Source organism: Propithecus coquereli, unplaced genomic scaffold, assembly GCF_000956105.1.
Source record: "Propithecus coquereli isolate 6110/MARCELLA unplaced genomic scaffold, Pcoq_1.0 Scaffold24, whole genome shotgun sequence".
Classification (NCBI taxonomy): Eukaryota; Metazoa; Chordata; class Mammalia; order Primates; family Indriidae; genus Propithecus; species Propithecus coquereli.
The window spans coordinates 3,997,601-4,007,195 of record NW_012147952.1 but is presented as its reverse complement, the minus strand read 5'-3'; positions in this window follow the sequence as shown (position 1 = coordinate 4,007,195).

The window sequence follows — 9,595 nt, the reverse complement described above, 5'->3', positions numbered from 1 at the left end:
ACATATTAGCATTTAAAATCCTTCTCAGTTTCACAAGTTTATCAATACATTAAATATTCAGAAAGTGTTGAAGTACAGAAATCCACTCCACTTTGTTTAACTAAGTACCGTTGTCCCTTGGTATCTGCAGGGGGTTGATTCCAGGACCACCCTCGGATACCAAAATCCTTGCATACTCAAGCCCTACAGTTGGCCCTGCGGAACCCACGGGATATGAAATATCGGCTCCTGTTTTGCTTCTCGCCATTTTTGTATTTTCGGTGTACGTTTGGTTGTGGATGGGGAACCCGCCAATAGAGAGAAACACTATATTTATTGAAAAAAATCCGTGTAAAATTGGGCCCCGCACAGTTCAAACCCATGTTGTTAAGGGTCAATTGTATTTATTATTCGTACTTGAATACAGAGCACTTTTTGGGAGGGGTGTTACAGCTCATTATTATGTAAGTATTCTATGGAATCCATTTTGGACATTCAACTCTCAAGGACCTATAGAGAGGGCTTAGCAATTATGTACAAGTCTGAAGCTTGGAAAATATAAGAATGTTGGTCATCTACAGCCTCAGATCTTCTAGATCTCATCTTATCCAAACCCACCTCTATAGCCACATCTGCACAGACTTCATTCTGCTTTGCTTGCAGAAGAGCCTCACCTCAATCCAGCAGTGCTTTCTCTTGTTTTCTGTCCTAAGGGCTTTCCTGACACAGGTGGGATGCCTACAGGCACCCAGTTAGTCATCACACATGTGTGTGACCTTAAAGTATGTGGTAGTTGTTGCCTAAAGAACAGATTTCTATGAGGAGGGGACGTAGTTTATACACACCCACTTTTTTGTTTTTTCTTTCAGACACACTGGCTGGATTGAACACATATCAGGCAGAGCAGTGACCAAGTAGTAACACTAGTCACTACACTTCTCTCAGTCTCTAAGGTCGTTTGTTCCTGTACCCTGAGGTCACTTCCCAGATGACTTCCCTACATGCGAACTCTCATCTCAGGCTCTGATTCTTGGAGACCTTAAGCAAACATAAAGACTAATATATAGACTGATATATGAGCACATATATAATAATAGATGCTCTACACAAAATATATTGTAGAAAATAAATCTTATTGTGCTTTCTATTCTTTGAATTTAGTGTACTAGCTTTAAGGAATCATGTATGATAGAAAACTCACATTCTACATCTAATACAGTAGGGAAAAATAAAGAAGATAATTTTTCAAAAACATAAAACAGGTCCACAGAGCATTTTATTTCAAGGTTTATGTAAGTTTGAGATATAAAAGGAATTATAGCTATTATTCCTGCTTTTACTTAATAAGATCTTCAGTGATAGTGACCTTCGTAAACAAGGTACAAATCTTACAAACAAAAAGTAATTGCATGGGCCATAAGAACTGTGGTCACTGATATTGTTGACAACAGAGCTGGTATATGTGTGTGGTCTGAAATTTTCTCATTATCTTCTAAAACCCACTGGGTCCTTTGGTAGATGTTTTATTGAGATATGGTGGCACCTAGGTTATTTCCAATTGTCAAGTGATTTTTAAAATTTGGTTTAAGGAATAGAGGAGAAATTCACATCATAAAAGAAAAATAAATTAAATTCAATGACATTTTTATCAGGAAAGGGAGAAAAATCAGACAGAAATTGTCCACTTCCCAAAATGAAGCAGCTCTCAATTTTGTAATTTTTTTTAAATTTCAGCATATTACAGGGGTACAAATGTTTAGGTTACATATATTGCCTTTGCCCCACCCAAGTCAGAGCTTCAAGTGTGTCCATCCCCCAGACGGTGCGCACCATTCCCTCCTGCCTCTCCACCTGCCCAACACCCAATGAATGTTACTACTATATGTGTACATAAGTGCCGATCAGTTAACACTAGTTTGATGGTGAGTACATGTGGTGCTTGTTTTTCCATTCTTGTGATACTTCACTTGGTTGAATGGGCTCCAACTTTATCCAGGATAATATAAGAGGTGCTAGATCAACCTTCAGAATGGGAGAAAATATTCACATGCTACCCATCCGATAAAGGGCTGATAACTAGAATCTATATAGAACTCAGGAAAATCAGCAAGAAAAAAATCAAACAACCCTATCGAAAAGTGGACAAAGGACATGAATAGAAACTTTTCAAAAGAAGACAGACTAATGGCCAACAAACATATGAAAAAATGCTCAACAGCTCTCAATTTTAATTCATATTTACATTTGACTATTTTATTAAGGATAGGATAAATGAAGGCCTTTTGTCTTAAATGTTGACCTTAAAATATGATGTAAAATTTAAGTATCGTCCTTGTTAATCAAATAGGAAAGCCAATATCTTGTGGCTTGGAGTATTCTCATGTTTGGCAAAGCCATGGGAGACAGGCCTCAGATTGACTTCAGTTGGTATGGCACATGAACATCACTGGATGATTCACTTCCAGATGGAAACATGTGCTAAAAAAACTACAATTCTAAGATGAAGCAATAATGGAGAAAATTTTCCTGAAATTGGGGAAGGTCATGGTGTTTGGCTTCAAATGAAACCATCAAAAAATAAGGTCATATAGCAAAAATATAATTAAAGCCATCTTAGTAGTTATCATCCTCTATAAACATTTCACCTTCTACTTGCAATTACTAAAGGCAAAGGAGTTTGTTTTTATGAAATTGAGAAGTAATGACAAGGTCTTGTGAATAATTTCACTATAATATTTTTTTTTGAGTAGAGAAAATTCAACACTTCAAATGTCAGACTATTGGAAAGTATAAACTAACATTTTCCTTTGAAGAAATAACAAACTAGATTACTTCAAGCATACATAAATGTTAAAGGCCACAGTATATTTTATAAACATATAAAGAAAAAAGCACTTGGGGAAAGTTAAAGTAAGTTGTTACACGAGGAAGGGAAAATAACGACATATTGCCCTGATTGAACCAGTACACAGTCTGCTCTACATTGAAATTATTTGTGGAAATATCTTATTCTTAAACCATAATAAGAGGACCAGCTGGGTAAGTTGAGCATTTTATTATTGCCTACATGATCTCTTCTAATACCAATATAGTTCATTCTCAAAATTTTTGGTTGTTTGAAGAAATCATACATGAAAAAAATATGAGCCTGTTTATATACATGGGAGAAATATGTTATGTGTTCTCATATCATTTGAGAGAGTTGAGGTTCATAAAGCTATCACTCAAGCAACAATAATACAAAAAGCAATGGATGAAGATGAGAAACTAGTTCTGACTCTCTGTCATCGAACCTGGCATTGTATCATATGGTATATGGACTGGCATACACTACGTGATGTGAAGCACCAGAAGGGACGACACTCAGAAATATGCATACCATCAAGTAGAAATACAAGGACAGCATATTTTCAGTTTTTCACACTTCAACTGCAGCCCAAGATACCTAAGTTCTAACCCTCAGTGGGAGAAAGGTCACAGATCCTTCCTTCCCAGTAAGGCCAGTTCATTTTGCCAAAGTACCCAGGCAGCTTCCATTGCTCCTATGCTTCTCAAAGTAATTCATGCCAGTGGTTTCCTGAAGTTGTATCCCTCTCGTTCCTGAAACATTTAGATTGGTCCTTAATAATGTCAATTCTACTGTTATGCTGAGACCCAACTCAAGGCAGTTTGCAAAGAGGTAGCACTGTCCTAACATGTCACACCGAAGTTTCCTCCACAGCTCTGCTGTCATATGTGGTTTCACGTGAGGTCCTTGCTGCCAATACTCTCCACACCTCTGGACAGCCTGTTCCTTCTCCATTAACCACTGTAACTGCTATAATCCAAAACAGGACTGGAGCTTCACCACTGCTGACAGTTCTCTAGCACTTTGCACTTGAGGACTCTCAATCCTCACTATGGGCTAAAAATCTGGCAGACCATTGATTGAGTAGCTACCTGAAGGTGCTGTCTTTGTGGACACTTAGACGGATGTCTCCTTCAAAGAGGCTCTACTCTCATGAAATGCCCTGACTTGGGAATTAATTAGGATAGATCAGCCATTTTGTTAATAACATTTTTTGGCCCTAAACCATAGGATCCAGTTCCTACTTGGGGAAACACTGGCCAGACTTCCCGTAAGTCAGACTGAAAAAAGTTTATGATATTTTGACATCAATAAAATTTCCTTTCAAGTCCTGTTAATTTAAAAGATTTTTAAAAAGCAAGAAATATAACTTTTTGAACTTTTTTTTTGCCTGACCTCAATCCTCTGTCTTATTTCCCTACCACTGTGTCTCAGTATTCATACAAAAGTATTGCATAAAAACGTGTCTTTAGGTTTCCCAATAAAGAGAGGGAACCTTGGGTTTATTACTTTTCAATCAATAATTTGGGGTCATGTTAGTCATCCTAGCTAGAGGAGGGCAGTGTAGGTATGTTTATGTGTCTACAGATGTATACACAAACATACACACACACACACACATGCACACACACACCAAGCACACATTTTACACAAGTTCTTTATTTTAATTTCGTTTGATTTATGTGTCTACCTTCCAGCTTGCTTGGAGATAATAGATTTTATCGATCTCTATATAGAAATTGTGATGGATCAATTATATTTATTATAAACTCTGTAAGTTGAATCAAATGCTAAAAATTTCACCAAAAAGTCCACCCACCCCATTCAATTAGGAATATATATCATATCCATAAAAATCCAACAAGGCATTAGAGAGGTAAGTGTTGAAAACCAATCCTGTAAGTAAGATGTCCATCATTGTGCCATCATCATTCGTTCCATGTAAGCACCTTTATTATTACTCCCCTGGCAGTTTTTTATAGGCTGATTGATTGACTTCATTATACTAAATGATTTGGCAGGAATCTGGGTTGGCTTTTCGTAGGCTGAGGCATTTTTTTTTTTTTCTAATATTGACTTCATGATTCTTTTCAATTTCTTTTTGTTGGACAGCAAGAGAGCCACTTGTAGTTGCAACCTAAGGGGAAGACCATTAGTGTTATCAGTTGTAGATTTTTCTTGGTGACTTCCCATCAGGCATTATTGTCTTCCCCATGAAGAAGGCCATGGCCAAGAATATGTGTTTCCTATTTTATATCTTTGACATTAATGTCCTACACAATAGCAAAGAAACATACTAACAGACACTTTTAAATTCACATACATGATTGGCCACTTTTTATTGATTATCTATGTGCTTCATAATCTGTGCGAGAAACCAAAACTCATCAAGAATTTCTTAGCACTAGATGCCCATGCTTTTTAAAAATTAAACAAAATTATTTTTTCTTACAGTAGATTTAAGAAAAAATTTAGAAGAGCATGGAGAAAAAAATCTTGAAATAAACAACTATATTTTGCCAAGAAGACTTCAAATGAGAATTCTCAACCAAGCACAAGCATGTGGTATTAAATCTCCACTGGCGTGAGCTAGGATATTCAACAGAAAAAAGTACACGTGAATATCAGCAAAGTCAAGCTTTAGGGTACTTCAGTGAATAATTGAATAACAGGACATCTTGAATCTACCGGTTTTAACAGGTTTAGCTTTTGTCCTGGGATAACTTTAAATATTAACCTCTGATTTGTCAGAATGAATGTGATCATATTCATTATGAAAAATTTCTTTCTTGTCTTAAAATAAAAAAAGATCTGAGTGTAGCTATACCAAAAAGTTGATAGAAATCTTTAAGAGAAAAGACAAATGGATCCTCCTTTGCAATTCAATTTTTCCTTTTTTCCCCTTCTATTGGTGTTTTACTGGAAAGCGCATGACTCGATGGAATGGAACAGAGAACATTCTGACATTCTTTTAAAATTAAAGGGAGGGAAAATTCCCAGGGAACCCCATCCCATTTAAACTTTTTTGACTCTGAACAGAAGTGTCACCGCTATTCAATGTGACAAATGATGGTTTGAATTATTCTGCCTAAAACAAAATGAATTTATAAACAAAAGAAATAGGTTTTTGGCCAACATCTTGGGGATTATAACAGTACATTCACAGTGAGGATGATCTCTTTTTTCTATGACCTAGCACCGTCCTTATTAGACAACACAAGCTTCTGTACAACCTTGTTAGGTATTGGTATGCTGTAGGCAAAAAAAAAAAAAATTGTAAAATAAGACACAGATTTTTTTTCCAAACATTAAACTTAATATAAACAAAATCAAGACAACATTTTTGTATGATTAACCAAATATACACTATCATTAAAGTATTAATATTTAAAATGTTGTTGATGATCTTGTGGTCATTTTGCTTTTCCACAGTCTACAGAGGATTTCTTCCAGTTTAATTATATAACAGTAGACAAAATGTTCCAGCGATATGTGAAATAACATCCAACTACAAACACGAAACACATGTGTTTGCAGGGTAAGTCAGGAAAGGGCACTTTAGTCAGGAATCAGGTGGGGGTTGAGTCCAAACTGGAAAGGCACTGTGGGGTCCACCAGACTGTGAAGGCAGGGTGAGGCGCAAGGCTCCAAATGCACTCTACCCTCCATTGTGTTCCATCGTGTGGGAGTCACCCAGCTTCTCTATTTCTCAGTTTGCTTACCTGCAAAATGGGGAGAAATTTATCAGCCTTATGTTTTTAGGGATCTCTAAAACTCCAAAAATAAAACCTAAAAAATTAAATGAATGTGTCTAGCCCAACATAAGAAACATAATTGCCTGTCCTTTCACCCTAAAATTCAGGCTTAATTTTTGAAAAATCCTAAAGGTGAATTGTTGAAAACTAGTTTAAAAGATAGTATTTGTTAAATCATATTTTTGAATATATAATCTGTTATATTAGGGGCTGTGCTTTCCCTGCCTCCCCTGCTTCTTGGCATTTATAATCTTGCTGTTGGAAGCATAGTCTTGTATATAACTGGGCACTTACATATTCGCAAGTGCATCCATTAAGTCAGTACAAAATGAAGCCCTCACGCTCAACATGCTTATAATAAAAACATTTATGTACAACTCTATCATGTACTAATCATCATTACATAAACAATTTTATTTTATTTTTACAATAATGACTTGTGGTAGAAAGTCCAAGTGTGGTATTACTATCCCCTTACTGATAAGGAAAATGAAGCTCAGAGAAGTTGTGACTTGTCCAAGGCTACAGAGCTAATAAGTGAGAGAGACAACATTTAAGCATGCCTGGTTTTGTGGCAATAATATTCTAGTTGTTTAAGTTAGCCTAGGTTAAAGGCCTTATAAAAATACATTAAATGTAAAGCAATTGTATTGTAGGAAATCAGACATTAAATTTTTTTATGAAGACTATTTGATTGGCCCATATATTTCTCATATCTTTAGCTGTTATGTATAATTTGTTCATATTATTGATAAAAATGAGAAAGACTTAGGGAATGATGGATTAAATTCTACATAGCAAATGTATCACTGAGTTCATAGGATACTTGAACCTATCTGGAGAGTTCCTGTAGAAACTCTAATTGTGTTGGCTGAAAATTAGCCCGGTCACCATGCGTCATACACATTCTGGGAAGTCCTTAAAAAGGAATTCAGATAAAGATAACAGGTGGCAGAGGAAATGGTTCTATTTCCAGGTTTTTCTACCAGTGGTGGCATTGGAGGAAGCAAGTCCCTTCTTCACAGAAGGGGTTGAACAAATAAGAGCATGCAGAAAAGTGAAAAAAGAGTGACGCTAAGAAGAACTTTTTTCTTTCTTTGAAAAGAAAAGGCTACTTTATCAAAGTAGAGCTTCGGGTATTTTTGTTTTGAGATAAAATAAACTAAACATTTGATTCAAAATTGGACATTTCATATTTAATGACCTAATAATTTTTACTACAATTTTTAATACAATTCTTAATACAATTCTTCTAACATTTCCAGGTAGCTTGTGCTTGAAAAAAAGCCATTAGAGTAGTTTTAGTTTGGCTGGAATAATGCTCTCTTTCATATAATCCATTAATAGCTCATTAATTTCATTAATGTTTGGCTATTCAGACATTTCCAATGAAAACTAATATTTTATTGCCATCCAATGTTATTATATTATTGGATGAATAAGATTAGAGCAATTTGTTCTTTTTATGATGTAGGATAATGGCTGTTCAGAGCAGCTAATAAATTTTAAACCATCAGATAATCTTTTATAATAAAATAATTTGATCACTAAAAGCATTTTCTAATGTTTAAAATATTCTCACATTAGAAAAATAGAAATTCAATTGAGATCAGGATGAAAAATAATTGTAATTTATAATTCAATTGCTTTGACCTACACATGAGTTTCATAATTTTCCTTGTTCAGTTTAAAAATCTGGAACAAAGCCAGGTGCAGTGGCTCACACCTGTAATCTCAGGGTTTTGGGAGGCCGAGGTTGGAGGAAAGCTTGAGGCCAGGAGTTCCAGACTAACCTGGGCAACATAGTGAAACCCTGTTTCTATAAAAAACTTAAAAAAAAATTAGTTACTCGGGAGGCTGAAGCAGGAGGATCACTTGAGCCCAGGAGTTTGAGGCCCCAGTGAGCTATGATCACACCACTGCACTTCAGCCTGGGCAACAGAATGAGACCCTGTCTCCGAAAAAATAAAAAATTAAAAAAAAAAAATCTTGAACATATACACATTTAAGGTAGAAACTTTAAGAAGAGTTTATTAGTTTGTCAACATTTTAGGTATAGATTTCATTTTAGAGAGGAACTTCTAAAAGTCTTTAATGAATAAATTAGTTTTCTAACATGTTTTTGAAGAAGGAAATAAAGATGTTTTACATTTCTCTGACATGCCTTATTTCCAAACCCACACTTTCTATTGTCTGCTCCATCACAGCCCATCTAAAGTTGTACCTCTACAGTCAAACTTTCCCCAACTGAGCTCTTTCTTGTTATCAGCTCTGACTACCCAATAAAGTACTTTTCAAAACACCAGGAATTAAATCAGAATCCTTCCCTCCACCAAGGTATTGTTATGTTTAAAAATCTCCCCAGGTGATTTTAATGGGAAGCCAGGCTTGAGGACCACTGCTCAACATTTGCCTTACAGTTTAGCAGTGAAGAATTTATTCCCCACCACCTCATTGCTATCAGGGCAGGCACACTCCCAGTGTTACAGCAAGTGTTACAGCTGGTGGTTCCGAGTACAAACGAAGCAGTACACGGAGAGTTGGAAAATCAAAGTTTATTCGCTGGTGGGCTCCGAGCGGTCTCACCACCAAATTCTGAGCCCCGCCTACCTGATTTTTCACATTTTCATTAAGTTGGGGTGGTCCGAGGGGTGGGGTATCAGGGGACTAATGCCCGCCAGGTAATAGGTTAGTTGATGTGTCAGGCAATAGGTTAGTATTATGTTGACGCACCAGGTAATAGGTTTAGTGTTGTGCTGATATGCCAGATAATAGATTAGTTGATGGGCCAGGTAATAGGTTAGTATTATGCTGATGCGGGTCTTCCAAGAGGGGTGGGGGTCTCAGGTGGCTGATGTGCCGAGTAATAGATGGGGGTTTTCCTTATCACCAGGAACACATAGGTTTTGGTTACAAAGACACCATTTATCTTGTAAACATTCTGTAGACCTCTCTACTCTCAGTTACCTACTTAAGTGTCTTTAACCAAGACGAGAGCAAAAAAAAATTTTTA